The sequence below is a fragment of the Mus caroli genome, unplaced genomic scaffold (genome assembly GCF_978045245.1).
Source record: "Mus caroli unplaced genomic scaffold, Mus_caroli_1 scaffold_1, whole genome shotgun sequence".
Lineage (NCBI taxonomy): Eukaryota > Metazoa > Chordata > Mammalia > Rodentia > Muridae > Mus > Mus caroli.
Window position 1 is genome coordinate 120,317,337 of NW_028227256.1, and position 27,820 is coordinate 120,345,156.

General features: G+C 38.0%; 1 protein-coding gene and 1 pseudogene across 3 annotated transcripts in view; one reads left to right on the forward strand and one right to left on the reverse strand.

The window, feature by feature from the left end:
* Positions 1-27,820, reverse strand: part of Dpp10 (dipeptidyl peptidase like 10) — a 1,511,806-nt gene that overhangs the window by 389,301 nt on the left and 1,094,685 nt on the right. The window lies entirely within an intron of this gene.
* LOC110296399 (large ribosomal subunit protein uL3 pseudogene) lies at positions 21,228-22,430 on the forward strand (annotated as a pseudogene).

Below are 27,820 nucleotides of genomic sequence, written 5' to 3' on the forward strand. Positions count from 1 at the left end.
CCTGCTACATATTCAAAGAACAATATTCATGTTTAATATTCACACAACTTGTGATCATGACTGTACTGTGCAATTAATGCATCAATAATGAAATTCATCTTTTTAATTAAAATGAATTTTTGTTTTTCTAAGTATTTCCATGATGATTTCTTCAAATCCCCTTAATTTTTTTTCTAGAATTGCTACTATGCTAATTACACTCACAACATATAAGTTAAGGGACCACTGAAGACTAGTTATTTACATGCAATGAAGTCTTGAGAAGCGATCAGTATTTAGGCAATAAAGTTTTTCTTTTCACTTTACACAAGCCTGAGTTCAATCCCAAGGATCTAGATGATGGGGGAGAGAGGGGAGAGAGAGAGAGAGAGAGAGAGAGAGAGAACTGGCATAGAATGGGTGCCCCTGAGCTCTAAACACATGCCATTGCACCATGGAACATGCGTGCACATGCACACAAACTCATAAATACAAGCACACACACACACACATACACACACACATGCACACAAACAAACACATTCAGTAATTGGTAAGTGTGCTTTTTTTTTTTAATACCAAAAGAAAGGGTTGAAAGTTTTCCTCCACTAATTACAGCTTTCTACATGTTTCTTTCTATTCTGTCCAAAGAGAAGGTTTAGCTACAGGGTCTAAATTAAACATATATATTTTTAAAAAGACATTGTAGGTTTAAATCAAACAGAAGCAAAACTTATTCCTAAAGTGCTTTCTTCATTAAAATTTTATGGAACTATGTCTCTTACACACTCTCCCCCTCCCTCTCCCTCCCTCCCCCCTCTCTTGTGTGTGTGTGTATGTGTGTGTATATGTGTGTGTGTGTGTGTGTGTGTGTGTTCACCTGTCTAAATGTGCAAGCTGGACACTGGGTGTTTTCCCCAACCACTCAATCATAGTTTTGAGACAAGGACTCTCAGTAAACCTGGAGCTCATTGATTTAGGGAGGCTTGATGGCCAGCTAGTCCCAGAGATCCTTGTAATTGTTCCTCCCAAGCACAGGCATTACAGGCATGGACCACCATGTCAACCTTCCTAAGTGGTTATTAGGTATCAGAACTCAGATTCTCATGATCGCACAGTGTACATCTTAGCAACTGAACCATCTCCTCAACTCCAGAACTGGTTTGCTTTTGTCACAATTTAAACAATCATGGAACTGATTTGTCCTTTTAGCAGATATTTCAAATGAAATGAATCATTTTACTTCTTTTACTCAGCAAAAAGGTATTTGGAGGTATTTGTATTATATGCACTACATCATTAATTGTTTTCATTCTATTGATAATAAATAATAGATACATGCATATGAATATATACATACAAACATATCAAACACACACATAATACATATTATATTTCTATATAATTATATATATTATATTTATATAATTTTATATAATACTATACATTATAAACAAATATAATATATAAATGTGTATAGATGGCATACATATTATCTGGATATATATATATATATATATATATATATATATATAAACTTTTTTTCACCAAATGATAGAATTTGGGGGTTGTCCATTTTTTTTTTGGTCATGTAAAAAATGCTGCAATGAAACTGAAAACTGTAGCATGAGTGTTTTTTTTCTATAACTGTACATTACATACTGTACTGGCTAGTTTTGTGTCAACTTGACACAGCTGGAGTTATCACAGAGAAAGGAGCTTCAGTTGAGGAAATGCCTCCATGAGATCCAACTGTAAGGCATTTTCTCAATTAGTGATCAAGAGGGAAAGGCCCCTTGTGGGTGGTGCCATCTCTGGGCTGGTAGTCTTGGTTCTATAAGAGAGCAGGCTGAGCAAGCCAGGGGAGGCAAGTCAATAAAGAACATCCCTCCATGGCCTTGCATCAGCTCCTGCTTTCTGACCTGCTTGAGTTCCAGTCCTGACTTCTTTGGTGATGAACAGCAGCATGGAAGTGTAAGCCCAATAAACCTTTTCCTCCCCAACTTGCTTCTTGGTCATGATGTTTGTGCAGGAATAGAAACCCTGACTAAGACACATACTATTACACTTTCCTGGCCATTTTGAAAATTGAACCATTTGACTTCTGCAGGAACTATGTGAGAACAGTCTAACTGGGTGTCTGACATAAATAACTCAAGAATAGAAAGATTTGTTTCCATCATTGTTTCCCAGGTTGAGTCCATCCTCACTTGACCCCATGTGCTTGAGAAAGGAAGATTATCTTAGTTTGCTCTGTCAACTTGACACAGAGAGTCAAGGGAGAAGAAATCCTGGTTTGAAGAATTGCCTAAATCAGTTTGGCCTCTGAGCATATCTGTGGGGGATTGACTTAGTGAATTAACATGGGTGAGCCCAACCCAGTGTGGACAGTTGAGTTTCTGAAATGGATAGAAAATCTAGCTAAGCATAAGCCTCAGCAGTCAGATGGGAAGCCAGCACAAAGAATTCTTGTACTTTGGAGTAGAAGACTTTAATGCTTTAAGCAGGAATTAGTGCACTATGATAGTAGAAGCCTGAACTCCAGTGCTACTGAGAGGGATCTAGAGTGTGACAGTCAAAATCAAGGGTTTTCAGAGGTGAACAATATTGGCAAGTGGCCTAGAGACCATTCTTGTGATATGTTGGCAAAGAACAATGCTTTTTGTCCTCATTCTAAAATACGTTTGAGGGATGAATTTGAGCTTTGGATTAACGGCATTGGCAGAGAGATTTCAAGGCAGCCTAGTATTGACTGTGTCATGTGATTATAGTAATGACTTTTAAGCAGGTGTATAATGAAAAGGAGCAAACTGGACAAAGAAATTAAAAAAAAATTTGTACCATTTAATGAGAGAAAAAAAAAAGCATCGAGTATCAAGAAAGTGGTGACCTCAGGGGAAGACCCCACCTAGCTAAGATGCCAACTTCTGAATAAAATGACAGGAAATCTCTCAACCAGTGAGCAAAATCATTAACAGCATTAAGCTGATGAAAATAAAATTGAAAGACTATGATTCAACTCCACCAAGCAGCATAACGTGGCAGTTTTGACCTCTTAGTTCTGGCTTTAGAGTCTAGGATCTGAGAAGGGGGTTGTGGAATCTCCTTCTCTGACTAAGGAAAGCCTTTGAGTCTAGGCATGTGTTAGGCCTGTCCCTGCCTGGAGGCCTAAATGCACCATTGTTTGAAGTTGTAAAGGTGTAGATTGGATTGTGTTGGAGATGCCAGGGTTGTGAGATACAGGCCAAGGCAATGTACACACTGAGTGTGGAAAAAACCCAAGTGAGAGAATTGTATTGGAGTGAACAAAGACAAAAGGATTCAGAGGTCTGTAGAGCACATCTGACATGGAGATGCAGAATGAGCAGTTTGACTTGCTGGGCTTTGGACTTGTATTTATTTCCTCACTATGCTTCCTTTCCTCCTATTTGGAATGGTAACGTGTATTTTGTACCACTGTATAATGGAAGTATGTGATCTGCCTTTTCATATTGATTTACAGAGGATTGCAATTAAAAGATGGTCATGAGTCTCAGAAAATGGCTTTGAACTTTAGACTTTTAAACAAAAACAGATTGAAAGATTACACAATCTTCAGAATTTGAACTAAATGCATTTCCCATTATTATACAGTTAGAAGCCTATGGAGGTCAAGGTGGAAATATGGTTAGTGGTTTGAATAAGAATAACAGCAATATATTTGAATGCATAGAAACCAAAGGGTAGTACTATTAGAGAAGGATTAGGAGGTGAGACAATATTGGAGTAGGTGGGGCATTGTTGGGGGAAGTGTGTTGCAAGTGTTGCCTTGGTTATGGTGCCTCCTCACAGTAATATGACATTGACTAAGACAATGGTTCATTTTAAATTATTGAGATTATAATATATTTAAATCATTTCCCCTTGCCTTTTGTTCTCTCTAAACTTTCCCATATACCTCTTTTTGCTCTCTGTCAAAGTCATCATTATTTTTCATTAATTACTACAACATAGATATGTACAAACCTATTAAACATTTCTAATAGAAGAATACAAGCTGCTCAATACATATAATGTGGTACATACACACATACACACACACACACACATACACAAGCACTTATCAATCTATTTATCAATCTCTCAACATTCTTTTAAATAGTGTTGAAAGGGAGTCCAAATCTACATTATTACAAGTGGTCATATAAGAGATTGTCTTATAAAATACTTAATAGAACACTTTTTAACTTCTTGTATTACTAGCTTAATTTTGAAAACCCAATTTATTCCATACTTACAATTCCATTTTGCTAGTTCATATGTCTCATTAAACAATATCTCGATGACTATATGTTTGTACTTGTATTTCATATGAGTTAAGGTAAGTTTTCTACATTTCTACTTAAAAATTATGTTGGCTACTGTATGCCTTTGGATCTTCACATACATTTAAGGTTAATTCACCAATTTCTGTCTCACAAAAGGATATTTATCTAAATTTTGATTGAAATTGCACTAACCCCAGAGATCAAATTTGATAGAACTGACATATTAACAATATGGAGTGTTAAAATTGATGAATATGAGATAGTTTTCCATTTGTGTAGATAGATTTTAATTTGTCACAGCAAAATACTGTAGCTTTGACCCTGAATTTTGTTCATCTTTAGCTAATCTTTATCCTTAAACAATTTATTATTTTTCATAACTCAATTTTCAGGTCATTTCCTACTGAAATGCAAAGTGAGATTCATTTTTAAACTGATTTTGTAACTGTGACACTGGCAGGTTTATTTAGAAAATCAAGCAATTTCACTGGGCATTCTTTTATATTTTCTGGATACAGAATTTTATCAGCAAGGAATTATAATAATTTTCCATTTCCATTATAATTTGCATGCTGTTAATTGTTTTCCCCATTTCCTGATGGGCTGACTAGGGCCTCCAGTAAGAGTTTAAGTAGAAGACATGAGCACATTCTCTCTCAGTCCAGATTATAATGGAAGCACACTCTGTCTTTACCAGTGTGGAAAGCATTAGATACACTGGTTTAAAATGTTCTTTTTATCTCATTTTTGTTAAAAGCTTTTATAATGACAGATTATTGTGAAAATTACATATGGGTTATTTTTGTAGTTTAATATTATGAATTTTGTTCCTTTTTATTTTGTTTGTGAGTCTGTGTGGTGTGCCAGCCCATATGTGGACAGTTGCACATATAACTAGGTGTCCTGCTCTATCACTTCCAATTTATGTAGTGAGAGAACTCCCTAAGTCATTAACCCAAGGTAAAGATTATATATATTTTGCTCCTGTGGTCATTATTATAGTTACATGGAGAACTTTGCCTATATAGCAAGCCTGAATCATTTAAAGCATAAATCTTATCTTTCATATTAATGATGAATGTTATTTGAATTTATGCTACTAATTATTTAGAATCTATTTATTTATTTATTTATAGAGAAAGATAGATATGAACATATGACTATAAGAGGGAAAGCTTCTACATGGTACATCAAAGAAGGTTCATGAACTTAGAATAAACAAGAAGGAACTGGTTGAAATCTTGAGAGAACACCATGACTATGAGCCATGTTCTTAAGCATCCAATCCCACAAGAAGAAAGTTATAAAACTAATCTTACTTTTAGTGAGCCAAGTTCATTCAACCTTGACTTACATCGAGATAGAAGGAAAATCAAGTTGATGCTAGGGTGATGATGTTTACCACTTATAAAGTTAACATCACTGGAGTCTGGAAATCTGGGAGTCCCTTCAGAGATAAAATGTGGACATATCTTTTCGTAGTTTTCTAGAATTGCTTAATCGGTAAGGAAAGACTCATCCTATATATGGGCAGCACCACTCCATGGACTGAGGGTAACCGATTGAATTAAATTAGAAAGCTGGACCAGCATGATGGATGGCTCACTAGGTAAAGGCTTCTGCTGCCAACCAAGATAACCTCAGTTCAGTATCTGAGGCTCTTATGATGGGAGAAGAAATCAGTCTCCCATAAAATATGCACTGTCCTTCACACTTTGGCATAGCATGTGTGGGCTCCCACACATACATATCTCTGAGAGAGACAGAGAGAGAGAGAGAGAGAGAGAGAGAGAGAGAGAGAGACAGACAGACAGAGAGACAGAGAGACAGAGAGAGAGAGACAGAGAGACAGAGAGAGAGAGAGAGACAGAGAGAGAGAGACAGAGAGAGAGAGACAGAGAGAGAGAATAACTTATAAAAGGGGAGGGGAGCAAGGAAGATGCTGTTTACCCTTTTGTTTCCTGACCATTGATGATGTGACCTGCTGTACCATGCTTTCCTTTCCATGGTAGACTGAGCCCTCAAACTGTGAAAACAATAAACCCTTTCTTCCTTAGTTTTGTCTTGTAGGTATTTTTGTCACAGCAATGGGACACGTAACTAATACAGAGGTAAATTACCACTGACCCTATGAATGCAAACTGTTTAAATGCAATTGCTACAATACTGTCAAGTTATCATTAGAAGTTGCATACATCGACGTTCTAATTAAAGGAAAAACCTACCATATTCATGTGAAATGCCACCATTCAACTTTTTTAAAGGACAGCTGTAAGAGAATTCTCATAGGCATGACAATTTTCAAGTGATCTGCAATTTTATATAAATAATACTGAAGATAGAATACAAAAACAAAAGGAAAAAAGCTAATTTGTATTGTCAGTTGGACTCTGTTATCAACAAACTATAACTTCAAGACAAAAACTCTTTTAGCTGGGGTTAGACACACTAAAAGGATGGGACCATCACATGTGCTTTGAATGTGAAATGTCTCTTGGGACTCACATGTTTGGAAACTTGATCCCCAGCAGGAGCTGTTGTATGGGAAGGCCATAAAACTTTAGAAGAATTGGATCACTGGGGTGGTCCTGAGGATTTGTAACCTGGATCCACTCACCACCTCCTGAAACCTTATACAGTGTGACTACCTCGTCTCCCATCCCTGCTACCATGCCGTTCTTGCTATAAAAGACTGCATCTCCTTGGACTTATGAGCCCAAAACAAACCATTTCCCTTAAGTTACCTTTGTCGGATATTTTATAACAGCAAATGGAAAAGTAGTTAAGACAACACCAACTTCAACCCTCCAGAAATGCAATGAATGTATATTTCCCTGGTAAATTCATAGATATTTACTTTCTTGTAGAGTTCCCCGTTCATTGAAAACCTTATTCCATTTTAAGCTGCTGAAAAACGTGAGTATGTACTGTGTATTGCCTGTTAGTTTTTGTTACTGTTGTGTATATAATGCTACATTTTCCTTCATAAATTAAAACAAATGCATTAAAAAGTAACTAGTTTGCAAAACACGTATTTCATTTCATTAGAATTTCATGCTAAGAATGAAATACTATCCAAAAGACATAATTCTCATGATGCTAGGAGCTAGGTAGCCAGTCACCTTTTCTAATTTCAGCAATTTCAAATGAGCTATTTCCTTAATTAAGTAACTTCTTCCAAATGGAATAGTATTCATGTAATTTTTAATAATCCTGCAAGCAATGTATTATGCATAGAAGTTGGAAGGCAAGTGGCAGATTTTTTCAGAGTCATAATTTTACATTTAAAATTTGGCAGAGTGAGTGTGTTGAGTTAATATATTAATTAAAATTCTGTTTTTTTTATATTTAAAAAGAACTGTCTTCTTAATAAATTTCTTAAAGAATGGAATATGTACTTTACAAATTAATTTTGTAAATTGTCAATGCCTTATGTCATTTTCACACATACATGTCACTATGTTTGTTTGGAATCTTCTCTTCCCTATCTTTTGTCCTTTGCTTGGGAGTCACCATTTTCATCCCAAGTAGTCTCTCCTTCTGATTTCATTTGTCAAATATATTTGCTACCTCCTCTTCCTCTTCTTTACCTTAAGATTTCTTTTTTCCTTTCATTGTTTCTTGTACCTCACTCACAAGCACATTCATACACACACACACATACATGCACACACATACACACACATACATACATACTCACACACACACATACTTACACATGAGAACACACACAGAACACATGCATGCAATACACTGACACACACACAAATATATGCATGCACATAACACACACATACATGCACAAACACACACAAACACATGTGCACTGACATACACTAACACACAAACACACACACAAATCATATACACGCATGAACACCAAATTCAACATTCTGTGTGTGAGAATATATATATGCTATTTGTCTTTTACATCTGTCTTACTTTATTTAGCACAATGATTTCTATTTCCATTCTTTTGCCTCCAAACTATATCGCCTTGAATTTGTTTATAGATGAGAAAATTCCATGTGTGTATGTGGGTGTTTTAAGTAGCTGAACAGATATTAGTAACCATGGAGACCACAGGGCACCCTTGTCTTATGGCCTTTATTTCTCTCTCCCTGGAAAGTGTGATGTCTCTTTAGTGCTTAAATTTTCATATGAAGAAAAGTAGGTATTTGGAATTTGTTGATTCCATGGCCTTGGCAAGAGAGCTGACATTTCAAGCTACATATAGTTAGACAGAGAAATAATCTCTCTCCTAATGAAATATAATGTGTTTTTCTTCCCATAAGTCCATCCACTCTTGCAGATATGTGCAGCTTCTTGTGCACTTTGAAGGCTGGCATGCCCACTTTCCTAAGTCCAAACTCACAAAATAGCATAGCTTTTCCTGTTCTGGGTTACAACCCTTCTCTTTTGATACTAGCCACAACCTGTGCATAGCTTTCCTGGTGACCTGGGCCATATTTCTCACTCTCTAAATTATTCTCCCTGCGTCTACCATTCAGCTGCTAGCCAACTTGATTGCAATACCTGCCAGCTTCTCTAGACCTTAACTGAAAAATCGTGGCTTTCTAGTTTCTTATCTGCCAACTCTACTGGGGTACCTGTCAAGATTAATGGGTTGCCTGCTCTATTGTTTTATCAAACTTTAATAAATTTTTTCCATAAACTTTCTGCATTCGGTTTTCAAATCTTTGGGGATTAAGAACATCAAAGAGAGCACCAGTTTCCCCAGTGACATGTTTTCTTCATCCAGTAATCTGTGACGTTTAGCTTGGTTCGATATTTACCTATTGTTAATAATTCTGCGATAAAATTTGATGTAAAGTATCTCCATGATATACAGATGCAGACTGCTTCAGGTAAATATTCAACATTTACATAGCTGAGTCTTGTGATAAATCTATTTCTAGTTTTCGCAGAACCTCCCCACTGAATTACATATGACTGCATGGTCTGGTATGGTTTTTATCAATTTGATACAAACTAGAATCTTTGAGAAGAATTAGATAAGAAAGCAGGCTTAGCGAGACATGAAAGCAAGCCAGTGAGCAGTACTCCTCCATGGCTTCTGCTTCAGTTCCTGTCTCCTGATTCCTGCTTAAGTTCTTGCCCTGATTTCTTTCCATGATAAACCACAATATTGAACTATAAGCTGAAATAAAACCTTTTCTTTCCAAGTTGCTTTTAGCTATAATTTTTATAGCAATAGAAACCTTTATTAAGATACTGCAAAAGTTTAAGTTCCTGGCAGTCAAACATGCTTTTTATACTGTGTTTTTAAACTTTTATGGGTAGTTTTAATTTTTCACCTTTGATGACAGAATATCTATTATATTGTCAAAATAGCAACCAAAACTAACAGCTGTTTATCATACTATATTTTATTACATGTTTGCCTTGCTTCTTCCAATAAAATATCAGTCATGTGATAAAATCAAATAAGAGAAACAGTAAATTAAAACTAAGCAATTAAAGATGATGTAATTATAGAGTTGGTAATATCCCTGGCATTGGAGTCTTAGTGAGAAAGCTTCCTTCTGATTGCATTATATTGGTTTACAGCTTTGTTACTTTTGCATTTGTTTTGTTTCAAATCAAGATTTTACGTTGAAATTCAAAGGACTGATGTCAGCACTGCTCTATTTCTTTTTCTTAGTAAGTTCTTGAGAGTTGAAGAGTTCACTGTGAGTCATAAAAGGGTAATTTCAGCCTAAAATACTCTGACTTGGTTATTTGTTTTACCATGGATATTTAGTATATTTTAATATACTTTAATTTTCTTCTAAATTCTGTGACTGCTTACTTACTGTCACAGGGGCCTTTTGAATGTCAGGATCTTATTGTCAGCTTTAATCGAGGGAATAATACTGTAGAATGTGTTAGTTTGTAAGAGAGCTTAATTATAAGTAAAAATGTGTCTTCCTTCCAAAAGAGGCGATTTCTTTTCTTTTTAATCGTACATTTGATATTAATATAATTATAATATTATTCCTTCCCTTTCCTTACTCTATAACCTCCCATACATCTCTTCCCACCCTCTTTCAAATCCATAGTCCTTTTTAAATTAATTGTTATTGCATGCATGTGTGTGTTTGTACATATATGCTTATATATACACAAATAAATTACTAAATGTAATCTGTTCAGTTTGTATAATGTTAGTTGTATGTTTGTGTTCTGTGATTAATATACATGTGCTTGCCAGTGTTCATGTGGACCCTATTCATGCAGGTGGCTGGAGAGGCCAGAGGTCATCATATCCCCTAGAACCAGAATAATAGGCTGTTATGAGCTAGTTAACATAGGTCCTAAGTACTGAACTTGGGTCTTTTGTAAGCACAGTAAGTTCTCTCAGCTGGTATAGCATGTCCAGTCCTACACGGCTCATTTCTAAATTTCAGTTTAAGATTTGGTTAGGAGATAGTATTGACATGCTTGGCGTGGTATACCAGAGCTGGGATCTACTGTTTGGACATGGCAAAAACCAAACAAGATCCAGAGGAAGAAATGTGAGGCTATGAACAGGACATGTGCTTAAGCAAGAAAGAAGAAACAAATAATGCTAAAAGCATGTCAGGATGGTGGCTTTCAAAAGAAAGGAAAGGAGGCCGGTGATAAAGAAATCATTGTTGACCATTCCCTTCCAGATTCATACAACTAAATGCTTCACGATTGCTCTGTCCATTTCTGAATATCTCATGTCCAAGTCCAGTTACAGTAAGCATAGCCCATTGGTTTCCTTGAGCAATTTCTTTCTTGCTTGAAATTGTGATAGAAGAATATACTCATTTTTGCATTTTTAATTATGGGCTATGTATGTGTACTGGCTAGTTTTGTGTCAACTTGACACAGCTGGAGTTATCACAGAAAAAGGAGCTTCGGTTGAGGAAATGCCTCCATGAGATCCAACTGTAAGGCATTTTCTAAATAAGTGATCAAGGGGGGAGGTCCCCTTGTGGGTGGGGTCATCTCTGGGCAGGTAATCTTGGTTCTATAAGAGAGCAGGCTGAGCAAGGCAGTAAGAACATCCCTCCATGGCCTCTGCATCAGCTCCTGTATCCTGACCTGCTTGAGTTCCTGTCCTGACTTCCTTGGTGATGAACAGCAGCATGGAAGTGTAAGCCAAATAAACCCTTTCCTCCCCAACTTGCTCCTTGGTCATCATATTTGTGCAGGAATAGAAACCCTGACTAAGACAGTGTGTGTCCTCTGAATCCAATTAAATCTTTTTCAACTTTATGGAAACCAATCACACACACACACACACACACACACACACACAGAGAGAGAGAGAGAGAGAGAGAGAGAGAGAGAGAGAGAGAGAGATGGCGGGGGGGGAGAGGAGGTAAAGAGGGAGAGAATTGAACACTTTGGAGTCTTTTATAACCATGTGACTATTCTTATTACCTTTACATGGTCTAGTCCTTTACTGGCTCATTAGAACTCCAAGTTTAATGTCCCAAGCACTGAAGGAACTAATATATAGCTCAGTTAAACATTCATGTACCTGGAAGATACAGCTTGTAATGATTACTGTTATCAAGCCAATAGAATCTAGAGTCTCTTAGGAAATGGTGTGTTAGAGTTTCTACTGCTGAGAAGTATCATTAGGACCATGGCAACTCTTATAAAGGAAGGCATTTAATTGGGGACTCCCTTACACTTCAGAGATTTGTTTACTATTGTCATAGTGGGAAGCATGGTAGAGTGCAGGCTGATAGGGGCTGGAGAAGGGCTCAGAGTTCTACACTTAAATCGACGGGCAGAAGGAAGGAAAAATGAGCCCCTGGGCCCAGGTTGAATTTCTGAAACTACAGAGCCCACCCCTGGTGACACACTTGCTCCAATAAAGCCATACCTCTTCCAAAAAGGCCAGTTTCCAACAGTGCTGCCATGGTTTGTGAGCCTATGAGGAACATTTTCTTTTTTTCTTTTTTTTTTTAAATTAGGTATTTTCCTCATTTACATTTCCAATGCTATCCCAAAAGTCCCCCATACCCTCCTCCCCCAACACCCCTACCCACCCACTCCCACTTTTTGGCCCTGGTGTTCCCCTGTACTGGGGCATATAAAGTTTGCAAGTCCAATGGGCCTCTCTTTCCAGTGATGGCCGACTAGGCCATCTTTTCATACATATGCAGCTAGAGTCAAGAGCTCCGGGGTACTGGTTAGTTCATAATGTTGTTCCACCTATAGGATTGCAGATCCCTTTAGCTCATTGTGTATTTTTTCTAGCTCCTCCATTGGGGGTCCTGTGATCATAGCTGACTGTGAGCATCCACTTATGTGTTTGCTAGGCCCCAGCATAGTCTCACAAGAGAGAGCTATATCAGGGTCCTTTCAGCAAAATATTGCTAGTGTATGCAATGGTGTCAGCTTTTGGAGGCTGATTATGGTATGGATCCCTGGATATGGCAGTCTCTAGATGGTCCATCCTTTTGTCTCAGCTCCAAACTTTGTCTCTGTAACTCCTTCCATGGGTGTTTTGTTCCCAATTCTAAGAAGGGGCAAAGTGTCCACACTTTGGTCTTTGGTCTTCTTGAGTTTCATGTGTTTCACAAATTATATTCTATATCTTGGGTATTCTAAGTTTCTGGGCTAATATTCAATTATCAGTGAGTACATATCATTTGAGTTCTTTTGTGATTGGGTTACCTCACTCAGGATGATGCCCTCCAGGTCCAACCATTTGCCTAGGAATTTCATAAATTCATTCTTTTTAATAGCTGAGTAGTACTCCATTGTGTAAATGTACCACATTTTTTTTTTATCCAGTCCTCTGTTGAGGGGCATCTGGGTTCTTTCCAGCTTTCTGGCTATTATAAATAAGGCTGCTATGAACATAGTGGAGCATGTTTCTTTCTTACTAGTTGGAACATCTTCTGGATATATGCCCAGGAGAGGTATTGCAGGATCTTCTGGTAGTACCATGCCCAATATTCTGAGGAACCACCAGACTGATTTCCAGAGTGGTTGTACAAGCTTGTAATCCCACCGACAATGCAAACCACTAGAGATGCGTATCTAGCCAAGACAATCACAGATTTCTTGATTACTCTGACTGTCATAGAAAGATGCATTTTAATACTGGGTAAGACCATGTCCAGAGTCGGAAGTCTTGGATTACTAAAATGGAGAAAAGTAACTGACTGCAGATAGCAAGAGTGTATTCTCTTTTTTTTCTTAATTATTAACAGAAAAGGAACAGATACTTCAATATCTTGACGACTTAACTTCCATACCATGACAGACTAAAACCTAACTCTGAGCCAGAACCAACTCTTTCACTCTTAAGTGGCATTTACTAGGTATTTTTTTTAATCAAGTGGCAGGAAAGAAACTAGGACATAACTGTAGCACCATATTTATTTTAACAGGAAAATGAAGAGAGTGAATCCTTATCTAGTACCACCTGCTGACATTCTATATCCAATATCAAAGCAAGGGTATAGGAGAGGCTCAAGGGCCAAGTGATCACTTAGTGATAGAACACTTAACCAGAGAAGATCACAGCTGAGTACAATTGATGCTATGAGCAGGCAATGTCAGCTATAATAAGCAAGGAACCCTGCCTCTCTTTCTCACTGGGTCTTTGGGTATATTTCGCTCTTACAATTCTCCCTAGTAGAGATCAACATCAATAATTTTATTGTTTTAATATGGTTTTCAACCTTAAAATGAATGTTTTTTTCCTTAAAGGCACTTGGCTCTTGCCCAATGAATATTGCACAAATGTTTTCCAAATAAGATAGATGATTCATTTAGAAAATAGTTTTCATCTTACCATTTTAATATTTAAAATTATTATGACTGTAAGCTATTTATTCCTTCCTGCCTAACTGCTTGCCTCCCTCCTCCTTTCCATCCTTCCTTTCTTCCTTCATTTCTTGAGACAACCTTACTTAGCAGCATTGTCTAGCCTGTAACTTACTATGTAAACCAGGCTGAGTTTGAACTAATTTTAATGCTTATGCCTCAGCCTCCCAAATAATGATACTCTTACCAAAATAAAGGACAATTAATCTTATCTCAAATTATACTTTAATCCATAACAATATTTTTCATGCTCTTTGGAAGATCAGAATTTCATTCCCAATATGCATACCCATACATAAATGCATTTATTTATTTATTCAAGAATTTTTTTTAATAATTAAGCACTTTTGTGTTTGTTTGGTTCATTTGATTTCCTATTTTGTTTTTGTTAGAATTTTTTTTTGAGACAGACTCTTGCTATGTGGCTCATGCTGGGCTACATCTCACCATCTTTTTCCTCAGTTCTTCAGTACTGGGACTGCGGCAGGCAAAAATGACAATTCCCAAATTACAGAATACTTATCACTTAGTAGATGGTGATATCTACTTTAGATAGGGGAGAAAGCAAACTAAAACAGGTATCTTACTGCATGCATGGTATTTTTACTTAGTGAATGACACTAAAGAGAAATAAAATTATAAAGGAAAACCTTCAGAAGCAATTATTGCTACAAAATAGCTGGAGACTAGTTTAGAAAATATGGTCTATATGTAAACCTCTGAGTCACTTCTGCTCTTCAGACTGTGAATGAAATTCAACTGTACTGCTTTCATATATATATATATATATATATATATATATATATATATATATATTCAAGCAAAGTTATGAATTTGTACAGGACTGAGGAGCTCTTACAATAAATACTATAAAATACTTTGAGTCTGTGTATATATGTGTATGAGCATGGTATATGTGCATGTACAGCATGGATGGTTGTAAGGAAGCCAGAGGAGAAATGTCTACCTGAGCTCTTCAGAGAAGCCCTCTCAGAACCAGAAGCTTGGGAATGAAGATTCAGGGATCATCCTGTCTCACACAATTATTGTTATAGATGTGTACAATCACAGCTAACTCTTCTGTGTGTAGTTTCTGGAATCTGAATTTATAGTCTTATGCTTGAGAAACAAACACTTTTACCAATCTAGCCACCTCTCCAGTTCAGGTAACTTGCTTTTAGGTAGTAATTTTAAAAAATAAATAGTTAGTTTCTACTAACTAAATAGGATTTCTTAACAGACATTTTTCTCATCCTGCAATAATGAGTAATATTTGTATGTAACAATATATAAATGTATACTATATGTTTTTCAAGGGTCAATCCATAACATTCCCATTAGCCAAGGATGTGATTTACCACAGTCAGATAAATCATTGGAGTGCTTAACAGTAGGTGTGTGTTCCTCTTTTTTAATATTTACATTTATTTTTAATTTTGTATATATATGCAAGCATGTATAAATGTATACCATGTGTGCCCAGTGAACAGGAAGATGAGAAGAAACTGCCATGTCCCTTGGAGTTAGACGGTTGTGAGTCAGGTGACATGGAGTTGGGCACTGAATTTGAGTCTCTGGAAGTGCCATCCATTGCCACATGTCTCATTTTTTTCCCAGAATTTACATGGTCTGTTATATTCTATCCTGATCTTAGCCACCTCCACTCTAAAACAGCTCTCTGAAGCTTGCTTCAGTTACACATTATTTATTATCATTGCCAATATAATTGTCATACACTCTACATTTTACTACTAAATAATGTTACGACCATTCTATTCTCAAGTTTGTTATTGGTCAAATAAAATATCTTGAAACCCACTGGGGCTTAGAAGCTAGCTGGTATCAGATACATGTAAATACAAAATCTATCTCATTTGGGGCTAATATCACTAATGTGTTCAATCATAAAGGGGTAGCCTAATGTTTGTGAGGCAGGATAAGGACATGGTAAGATATAGAGTGAAGAGACAGGTCAGTTAGCATGAGCCCCGAGTATACCAGTAAGAGAACATTACCTCAAATCCCCACCACAAACAGGACATATTACACATGCATGGTTGTGTGTAAAGTCAGAGTGGTGGGAAGGAAATAAAGGAGAATGTCAGGGACTGGCCAGTGTGAGTATAACTGAAAATAGTAGCTTCAGATTTATTGGAGAGACTCTGGTTCAAGATAATAAGTAATAGATTAACTGAGAAAGCTTTCCAACATCTATGAAATTTTTCCTTGGACATTGAAGAAAGGTACCTTCTAAGGAAATAGACTAATTTTAAAATAAGATGGCATTTGAGAAAGGCATCACCTGTTTTAGAGAAGGTAACACACTGTATCAATGCATGAGCTACAAGGTGATGTTACACCTCGGTAGCTACTTCTGATGCTCAGATGTCCCTTGGTAGTTAAAAAGCTGACGCTGCAGTTAGTTAGCACCTGTGAAATCATAAACCACCACAGCACTATGGTGATCACCCACACTCACATGCATCTTCAAGAGACTTGATATTATTATTATTATTATTATCTTACCACTGGATGGTAGTCTGCCTCCCTTTTGTGGAAACCCCCTAAAGATCATATCTATCCTAATTTGGAGCAGAACAAAGAGGACTTTCCCTCATGAATATGTCACTTGCCTAATAAAAATTTATAAAACCATCCTTAGCCTCCATAAAATCCATAAGCTATTCCTCTCCTTGGGGATCCCCACTCCAGGGTCTCTTAGGAGCTTTTGCTTTGCTTCTGATGAATTCCTGAAGAGACATCTGCTCAAACTGTCTATGATTTTTGACTGAATTTATGCCTTCAAGAAGAAAGGAACTGAGGAGCCCTGGGGCTGTGGCCGAATCACCATGTACTTCAGACCTTACATTAATAAACACCAGCGTTGCTTCTCTGTAAAGCTCTTTTCTGTCACTTGAGTCAAGATCTCAGTTCCTCTAAGTAGAAGTGCTTTCAGACCTCTCTCAGCATGGAACAAAGAACACTATGACACCAGGAACTGAGCATCTTCTCTTGCTATAGGTAACAGAAAAAAAAAAAAAAAAAGACATGGTTTAGAAAATGATTCTCTAAAGTATTTACTTCAAATACCAAGCTGACAGAGCCTGGGTGTAGCAATGCTGGGACTTCCTGGCTGTCTAGAAATAGCCTGAAGCTCTAGTTCAGTGAGAGAGACCCTGTGTGAAAGGAATAATGTGAGGAGTGATACTTAGAACACCTAAAAACAGCCTGTGTAAACACATATGTGTATGCATATTCACATGCATGTGTACATAGATTACACACACATAACACCCCCTCACACACACACACAAAGAGACAGGGATTATCTCAGAGGAGGACAGAAGAACATTAAGAGATCTGTGAAAAAAAAAAGAAATGCTAAATTATAGGATCAAGTTTAAACCTCTTGAAGGTTGACAATCAGGGATCTTGACACAAAAATATATGTCACTTCAAAGATTACCTACACTGAATTAATATTCATTTCTAGTGCCCCCTTGTCCCTCTGTGTATATGTATGTATATATATATATGTGAGGGTGTGGTATGCATGAGAGTGGTAAGTGGTGTGTGGAATAAGTTTGCATGTCTTTTTTTACTCACAAGCTGTCTATTATCATTTTCTTTCAGCAAATTCAATATGGAACCTGTGGAATATGGCATGGGGACTCTTCACTATGTGCGAAAGTTTACATATGGCCGCATACCTTAAGCAATGCACGGTTGCTCTAACTGCAAAAACCTCTGTTTTTAATTGCAATTGATTTCACGCACTTAGCTTAGTCCTGTGTCCCCATATAAAGATGAAGACTGAAAGAAAACTTGATGGGCCTCGGAGGGAGCCTGATGAAAATTGTCTCAGTAGATGAGAATGAGAAGGTCTAGCACAATTAACAACATTGACTGAAAAGTCAGAACTCAGTTTCCTTTCTGTTTTCTATGGTAAGCAGCAGTGACCAAGGCTCCAGATTTGATGTAAATGACCTTAGATAGAACATCACCCCCTTACCAGACACTGCTGGAGAAGAAAAAACTAAACAAAGGAAGAAAAAGCAACAAACTATTGCTATTGCTATTTTAACACTAAGAACATTTGCAGTTGAAGTGAAAGGCAGGAAGGACAGAAAAATAGTGAAAACTAAGAGGCCATAGGAGCTCCAGGAACCCCTAGTCTGGATGGTATTCTTTCCTGGTTCTGCACAGGAAACAGATGCAACCAAGATCATAGAAAAAAAAAAAGTGGGGTTTTACTCAGGTGACTTTGTAAATATTTGCTATTAGAAAATTAATTTGGATAGTAGCTATGATTATGGGTGAGAGGTGGTATTTCATTGTGGTTCTGGTTAATATTTCTCTAAGATTAAACATTATGCAGAGCTTTTTTTCCACAGGCTAAATCTAACTAGGTTTTAAAGCTTGTGTTCAACTTAGTACTCCATCCCTATGGTTCCCAGCACTTATACTGGGCCATTCACCACTGCCCTAGCTCCAGCTCTAGGAGTGGGGTGTCTATTGGTACGTGCATCCAATTGTGTGGACCCCTCCTACGGCCCCTCACACAGAAGCAAACAGAGAATTTATAAAGAAAAACAAATCTGCTAATTAAAGCATTTGAGTTCATAGACGTCTCAAACTTCAGGGTTTAAAGTGCTTCAGAACAGCTTCAGATTTGAGCTACTTGTGCCAACTCTGGTCTTACAAATAAATGCTCATCTGATGGTTTTATAATTTGGAAAGTGCTGTCCAGGATAGGTTCTGGCAATCAAATTCAAATTCACTGGAAGAGGAGTTTTTGTTCTTAATCACTGAGTCCTCTTTCTAGCTCCCACTAAGATCAGTGTTTAACAATTTCTTAAACCTATGATACTGTTCCTTAAACCATCTATGATACTGTGAAGGTCTTCTTTGACATCAAGTTCATTCCCCTTTGATCCCACTCTACATCTAGATTAACACATGAATGTTTATGGGGGAGCTCAGGGCACTTTACAGAAACACAGTCTACATGGATTGTGTGCACTCCAGAAGAAAGAGTAATGGGCCACAGTTTTAATTTGCTCTGTAAAGTGTAGAAATTAGCAAATATACTTTGTTTTTAATGTTGTGAAACTTTGAACTCATAATTAAGGGGTGATTTGATTGAACACAAAAGAGAAACACAGAAGAAAGACAATTCAGTCTGTTGCTTGATATAGGTACTATAGAAGATAATTTATGAAGAATGTTTCACTAATAGTAAGTATCTTTTCCATACTAACCATCTTCTTGTGTCAAACACATTTATTTTCCATGAAGTCATACACAGGGTTTGAATTAGGCAACATTTTGAATTTCTCATATGCTTAAACTGCTTAATTTCTATGATACCTAATTATCAGTAAATGATATTGTCCTTGCCGTTTTAGAATATGTTTTTACTGTGTAACCCAAGCTCACTATCTTTACCCTTCTGCTCCTGTTTCTTATGTGCTGTTATAGGTATGCACCATCAAGCCAGGTAATAGTTGTGGTCACGATCACAGAGGCAAGTGTTTGAACCACAATGATACTATGTGCATTTAGGAAAATATCATACTTTTTACATTATGAACCTGACATATGTCATATATTATTAAGCTCAAATTTTAGACTGGGTATAGTAATCCATTCCTATAATGCCATGATTCAGGGAGTAGACAAAGGAAGATTGAGTTAAGTCCACTGTCTATCTACATAGACAGTTCTAAGACAGGCAGAGCTACCTAGTGACCCTGCTTCAAAAACCAGAATAAAAAGGGTAAAAATAAGAATAAATCAACATTTTTATATAGATTAGAAATTGTTATGTATTTATAATAAACTAACTGAACTAAATATAGTTTGAAATTCTTCACATACAACTAAGTACATAATAGCAGAATAGAAACAAAAAAATTCACATGAAACCATGGACACATACCCCTATATAAGTGTAAATCCAAATAGATTTCTTCCAAAATTTTCATTGGTCAAGGTGTTTTAAAGCAGCAACAGGAGTATAACTAATACACCATTTCTTTACAATATCCTAGCTCAGTCAATCCTATCAATAGTCCAAATGGGACTCACTAAATGTTCACAGTGGCTCACTGAATAGATCTAATATTTGAGCTTCAATGAATGTATGTGAGAATCCACCCATTATCTAAAACCAAGCCTCTTTCAGTAGAGAATTATACTTGAACACCAAATTCAACATAGTAACCTTTAAGTTATTCCTTGTACACGTTTCCTGTAGAATTTATGTAAGGTATATTCAAGGATAGAAAGATTAAGAAGAAAAATAACCAGTCTGCATTTTGCTCGTCCTCAGATTAAAAACAACAATATCTCAGCAAATAAACTTCCTACCATGAATTTGTAGAAAGGAATTTAAGCCAGAGAATGTCAATTGTATTCATTTCTATCAGCTCACCCATGCTGAAGATTGGAACACTCAGTTTACTTTTAATATCTCACTGTGCAGAAAGAAAATTTTCTACTGGGAATCCAGTCTTCTGCCACCATGCTTCACACAACAGAGGCCCGTATTTTCTGTTGCACTAGGACTTACACTAATGCCTTTGAAAACCCTCCCTTCCTTTCTGACTTCATTTATCTACAATGGACAAAATTGTTTCAGAAAGCAAAAAGCAATATTTCTATTCTTGATAACATCTGTCTAAATTGCTTTTTCCAAATGCTTTTGATTTAGAAAAGTCAAAATTCATCTGCAGGATGAAAGGAATCTCAGAATCTCATTTCTTTTCACATTTCACCTCCTACTCTTAGTCAGTCTAAGCCAGTCCTCCCTCTGCTGAGGCTACAGTGCTGTGCCACCTTTCTTACAGATTTTTTCCAACTACCCTTGCCTGTATATCCTCAAATCTCAGGATTCTGCTCCTATGGGTGTATATGGTCCAAAGAAATTTTTTGATATTTGTTATATTGTTTTTCAAACCATTTAATAACATAAAATCACTACCCACACTATATTCTAGAACTTTAAATATGGCTATGAAAGCTAAAACTATATTCAATGTCCAATGAGAAACCTGAATTGTTTCATGGCCTATCAAAATTATTTTCATTCTATTGGTAGTGTATGATGGCAAGATGTCTCACAGGAAATTCTCAGTTCCCAGACATGCCTCCTTGGGCTTCTTGCCTTGGAAGCACAGCAGCCAGCATCATGGGAAAGTGATGAGTTTCCCTAAGGATGACCCTTCCAAGCCTATTCACCTCACAGCCTGTCTAAGGTACCAGGCTGGCATGACCCACATCGTGGTCATTGACAGGCCAGGATCTAAGGTGAACAAGAAAGAAGTCGTGGAGGCTGTAATCATTGTGGAAACCCTACCCATGGTGGTTGTGGGCATCGTGGGATATGTAGAAACCCTTCGAGGCCTACAGACCTTCAAGACTCTATTTGCCGATCATATCAATAAGTATAAAAGGTGGTTTTTATAAGAACTCTCCCAAATCTAAGAAGAAGGCTTCCAGCAAGTACTGTAAGAAATGGCAGAATGGCACAGGCAAGAAACAGCTGGAGAAGGACTTCAACAGCATCAGGAAGTACTGCCAGGCCATTGCCCACAGTCAGATGCATCTGTTTCCTCTATGCTATAAGAAGACCTACTTGATGCTTATCCAGAGGAATGGGGATACTGTGGATGAGAAGCTAGCTAGACTAGACCCTAGAGAGTCTGGAGCAGCAGGTGCCCGTGAACCAGGTGTTTGGGCAGGATAAGATAATTGACATCATCAGCGTGAAAAAAGCCAAAGGGTACAAAGGGGTGACCAGTCGTTGGTATACAGAGAAACTGTCCCAGAAGACCCATTGGGGTCTGTGCAATGTTGCCTGTGTTGGAGCCTGGCATCCAGCCCATGTTGCCTTCTCTGAGGCTCAAGCTGGGCAGAAAGACTACCCATCACCAAATAGAAATTAACAAGAGGATTTACAAGATTGGTCAAGGCTACCTCATCAAGGCTGGTAAACTGATCAAGAACAATGCATACACTGACTATGACCTGTCTGACAAGAGCATCAACCCACTGGGTGACTTTGTGCATCGTGGTGAGGTGACTAATGACTTCATAATGCTCAAAGGCTGTGTGGTGGGAACCAAAAAGCAAGTGCTTATATTTCTAAAGTCCTGGCTGGTCCAGACGAAACATCGGGCTCTGGAGAAGACTGACCTGAAGTTCATTGACACCACCTCCAAGTTTAGACATGATTGTTTCCAGATCATGGAGGAGAGGAAAGCATTCATGGAATCACTCAAGAAAAACTGCATTGCCAAGAAGGAAGGTGCTTGATTCCAGGATCACCCCAGCTGGTGGGGTCTCATCAATAAAATGCTTTAATAATAATAATAATAATAATAATAATAATAATAATATATTCTACTTGTTGAAATTACAGTTAAGTGTGTATGTAGGGTTTTTTGGTGTGTGTGTTGGGTGACTGTATTGGCATCTGTTTACAGCGTGATCATGGAGGTCAGAGTAACTTGTGGTATTTGGTTATCTTTTACAATGTTGTGACTGAGGATTGAATTCAGGGCATCAGTCCTGGTTAACATCTGTCTTTGTTCTTGTTGCTCTGTCTCTCACTCCCTTTCTCTCCTCTCTCCCATTCTCTGTCTCTCTCTTTCATTAGTGTGTGTGTGTGTGTGTGTGTGTGTACCTCTGTCTGTATTTGTGTTGGTGTTTGTGTGTGTCTGTGTGTCTGTGTGTGCTTGGGATAGATGTGTGTATGGTCATAAGTTGTCAAAATAATTTTTAAAAGATTATTTAAAAAGATAATTCAGTGAAATGTGGAAAGAATATTTATTCAATACAATTTCAAACAATTGAAACATTGAGATTTAAAGGTTGAGCTTTGGATGAGGTTATATATATATAAACTTATTAAGTGGATTTTGAACAGCACTTGCCAATCTTTATCTCAAGTATGATTTAAGAACTTACAGTGCCATTTCTGCTCCTTCAGTTGTCACACTTTTTTCTAATTCTGACACTGATTCCAACATGTGGTATTTTATGTTTTATCTGTCATAAAATATCTGACAATTGCTTTAATGTTAAGTGTTTTAGTCCATAATTTCCCCTCTGGATGCCTTCATCTACCTCTGCCCTGCTGCATGCTCACTGTAACCTTGGTTTGTCACTACAACCTGAATGTCTATGTCTGTGTGTGTGCCACAGTCATTCACAGGGAAGATGGTGTGCCCACGAATTCACAAAAGAGATTGTGCCTACTCATTCACACAGGAAAGCACTCACCCCAGTGTGATTTTAAGAAAAGCCTCTGAAAGGTAGCTAAGTGTTGATCATGATTTTACATTTCTGATCAATGGTTGTATATGTAGATACTTGAAAGGACACCCTCTTGTCTCCCCATGTAAAGATAAGGTGACTTGATTAGCATCTGAATGTCAGGGAGAAGTCCTCAGAAGGAAGTACATTTGTGTGATCTTGGATTCCACCTCTATTTCTGACAGAAATTAATGTCTGTGGTATACATCCCTGTTGAGCCTCCCTTCATTCACTTCTTACTTTGTGTCTAGGGACCATTCTGTGGTCTGTAAGACAATGCAAAGACTCGCTATTTCTTCTAAAACATGATTCACACTTAATATCTGTCATTTTTTAATCTTCTTGCTGCATATATATCTTTGTGGATGTACTTCCTCTTTCCACGATCCATATTACATTTCTTGGTATATTTGTTTTTTGGGTATGCTTGGGTGTGTGCATGACAAGATGTATGTGTTGACATCATTTGACAACTTGTTGGAGTCAGCACCCCTCCCAAAAAAAAAATGTCAGTTCTGAGGACAGATCTCAGGCTGCCAGATGTGATAGTTGGTACCTTACCCATGAACCATCTCTCTGGCCATTAATACAATGCATGTATGATCTTAAAACAGGGATGCTACAGCACTGTGAACTTTGATTCATGTGAGAACTACACACATCTGCTTACACAGTGACTAGCTGAAATAGTGCTAGATAAACCAATGAGTGCAAAGCTCATCTTGTGGTTACATGGTGACTATAGCACAAAGAGTTAGAACTAAAGTTGGTTATTATGGAAATTTTTCAGAGGTGAATTTGAATGAGGCTGCAAAGACATGGAAGATACTTAGCTACAGCATGACAAATGGATTACTTTATTTCAAAAGTGTGTAAAATAAGTACAGATTATATGTAGGTGTTCTACTTTGCTCTCTGTTGCTGTGATAAAATATTATGATCAAAACCAATTTAGGGAACAAAGAGTTTGTTTGGGCTTACAGTTTTATAGAGATTGAGGTTGTAATGGTTGGAGAAGCATGGCAGGAGGAAGGGGAATGGAAGCAAAGAATTTAGATTTTTATCTGCACACAGGGGGCTGAGAAAGACAACAGAAAGTGCAATAAGGCCAAAAATCTTCAAAGCTGAAGCAGGGACCTTCTTCCTTCAGCAAGATCCCACCTTCTAAAGATTCCATAACCTCCAAAAACAGCACCATCAACTGCACATGAACAAATGTTCATGTTCCAGTACACAATCCTATAGGAATATTTTTCATTCAATCCACCACTGTGGGTGTTTGTGTAGCTCTGTGTTTGTTCATGCCAATATGTGTACAACCATCTTTACTGCTTAAAACAGGAAACTGAAGACTCTTTTGCCTTCTCATCATAGCTCAGTGTCACCCCAGGTCCTCAGGAAGTTGTTCAGACTGAATGAATCCAGTCCTCATATTACCTTTCCCTTTCTATACCTGTCATAGAGAGGATCCTGGGTTCACCCTGTGTGATATTATAATTGCAATTACTTGGGCTGGCAAGATGCTCACTTAGTAAAATGACCAACCAGTGAACTGGTTTGAATGAGAAATGTCCACTATTAGCCCAGGTATAAAATACTTGGTCCCTAGTTGCTTGTGCTATTTGATGAGGTTAAAGGGGGTGTGGCCTTACTGGACAAAGTGTGTCAATAGGGCACAGGCTTTGAAAGTTTGTAGCCTGACTTCATGTTCAACTTGCTTTCTCTGTGCTGTTTTTGTGGTTGAAGAGCTGAACAGTCAGGTTCCTGGTCCTGTGATCATGCCTGCTGCATGTTGCATACTGAGTGGTACCTGCTACACGCTGCCATACCTCCCTACCAAGTTCAACTCTTATTTGTCTAGGGCTATAAGCCAAACCCTATTTTAAGCTGATATTGGTCATTGTGTTTTATCACAGCTACAGAAAGTAACTAATACAGCCTGTATTCATGAGTATCTGACTTTGGTCTCCAGAACTCATATTAAAGAGCTAGGTTTGATGATATACACCTAACTCTGGGAAGAGGAAAACAAAATGATGCCTTGGGCTTGCTGGCCTAATAGCTTAGACTAATTGCTGAGTTCTAGGCTTTATAGTAAAAAACTAAGGTTGACTGTTTTTTTGAAGAATGATACCTGAAGCTGACAACTGACAGCCACTCTGCAAACACACACACACAAAGATGCACACGCGCGCACACACATTCATGGGATTCATGGATCAATCCCAGAAAGGCAGGACATTTCCTTGAAGAGAAAATTTCACTGCAGCTTGTTCTTATGAAGGAAAGCCACTTTCTTTTTCCAGACAGAACAGCAGACTTCTGAGCTCAAAGTCAGTGAACAAAACACTTAGCACAGATTAGGAAAGCTAAGCCACAACATGAATTTCATGTGGTTGGTCCAAAGCATTGTAGGAGCTGAAACCTAAGTTAACTGAAATTCAGAGGCTAGACTTTACATCATTTGTCTTTGATTCATGCTGAGTTTGAACTCCAGTCCATACTCTAGTAGTTGGTGGAACAGTGCCTCAGCTATGTCACTTCCAGAACATTCATTTAAATGAGCTCCAAAGCTATTAAATGTATCATTTTATCATGTTATTTTTATGTTTATGTTTTATTAGCTATCTTCTTCATTTACATTTCAAATGCTATCCTTTTTCCGAGTTTTCTCTCTGAATGTCCCCAATACCCTCCCCTGCTCTGTTCCCCAACCCATGCACTCCCACTTCTTGGCCCTGGTATTCCCCTATACTGGAGCATATAATCGTTGCAAGACCAAGGGCCTCTCCTCCCATTGATGGCCGACTAGGCCATCCTCTGCTACATATGTAACTGGAGACATAAGTTCTGGGGGATACTGGTTAGTTTATATTGGTGTTCCTCTTATAAAGTTGCAGACTCCTTTAACTCCTTGGGTATTTTCTCTAGCTCCTTCATTGGGGGCCCTATGTACCATCCAATAGATGACTGTAGGCATCCACTTCTATATTTGCCAGGCACTGGCATAGCCTCACAAGAGACAACTATATCAGGGTCCTGTCAGCAAAATCTTGCTGGCATAGAAACTTAGAATTCCCAAGATACAATTTGAAAAACACGTGAAACTCAAAAAGAAGGAAGACCAAAGTGTGGATACTTCGTTCCTTCTTAGAATGGGGAACAAAATACCCATGGAAAGAGTTACAGAGACAAAGTTCAGAGCTGAGAGGGAAGGAAGAACCATCCAGAGACTGCCCCCACAAGGGGATTCATCCCATAAACAACCACCAAACCCAGACAGTCCTTTTATTTTTAAAAAGTCAAAAAGCTACTTATTATTGTAAAATTGATAGCAATTTTACCCTGGCTTGTAGGAAATGATTTTTACATGGAATTATAAAAGAGCATATTTTCCAAAAATTGTAATAGTTTAAAAGTCCAACAAATAGGAAAATGCCTCTTAGGAATACTGACATTTCAAATAATTTTACTAATTACCTTAAAAGGAAAATAAATTATCAGCACTTAAAAAAATAAAGATATTTCAAGACCTAAAGTCTAAACCTATATAGGTCTAGAGAAATGTCTCAGTGGGTAGGAGCACAAGCTATACAAGCATGAAGACTTGAGTTAACAGGAAATCATCATGCATACCTGTTACCCTAATTTCTGTGGTGAGCAGAAACCAGAAGACTGCTGTTGATTGTTGGCTGGCTACCTAGATCTACTTTAATGAGAGACCTTCTGTCAAGGAAATAAGAGAAAGAATATTAGAACAGGGCATTTGTTGGAGTCTTCTGGTCCCTAGCGCATACACTTGCACTTATATGTTCAACCCTCCTACACACACACATACACACACACACACACACACACAAGAATACACATGTATATATGTCAAACTGTGTATTGTTTAGTGCTTGTGTGTTGAGGGGAAAGTACAATTTTTTAGAATTCTTGTTGGTGTTTTTCATCTTGATAAAAGCTACAGTTGAGTTAGGGAAGCAGAAACCGGCCTGAGTAGGACCACAGGCCTCATCCGGCTGGATCAGCGCCGGGGTAGCGGGAGCGCAGGGTTGCCTGACACCCACCAGCTACCCACGACCCCCGCCTCAGGATTTTGGGACTGCTGGTGAGTGGAACACAGCTTCTGCTCCAATCCAATTGTGCGGGACCTGAGACTGCATTAGTTAGGGAAGCAGAAACTGGCCTGAGTAGGGCCACAGGCCTCACCCGGCCGGATCAGCGCCAGGGTAGCGGGAGCACAGGGTTGCCTGACACCCGCCAGCTACCCACGACCCCCGCCGCAGGATTTTGGGACTGCTGGTGAGTGGAACACAGCTTCTGCTCCAGTCCAATCACGCGGGACCTGAGACTGCTCTGGTTGGGGAGAGAGAAATCCGGCC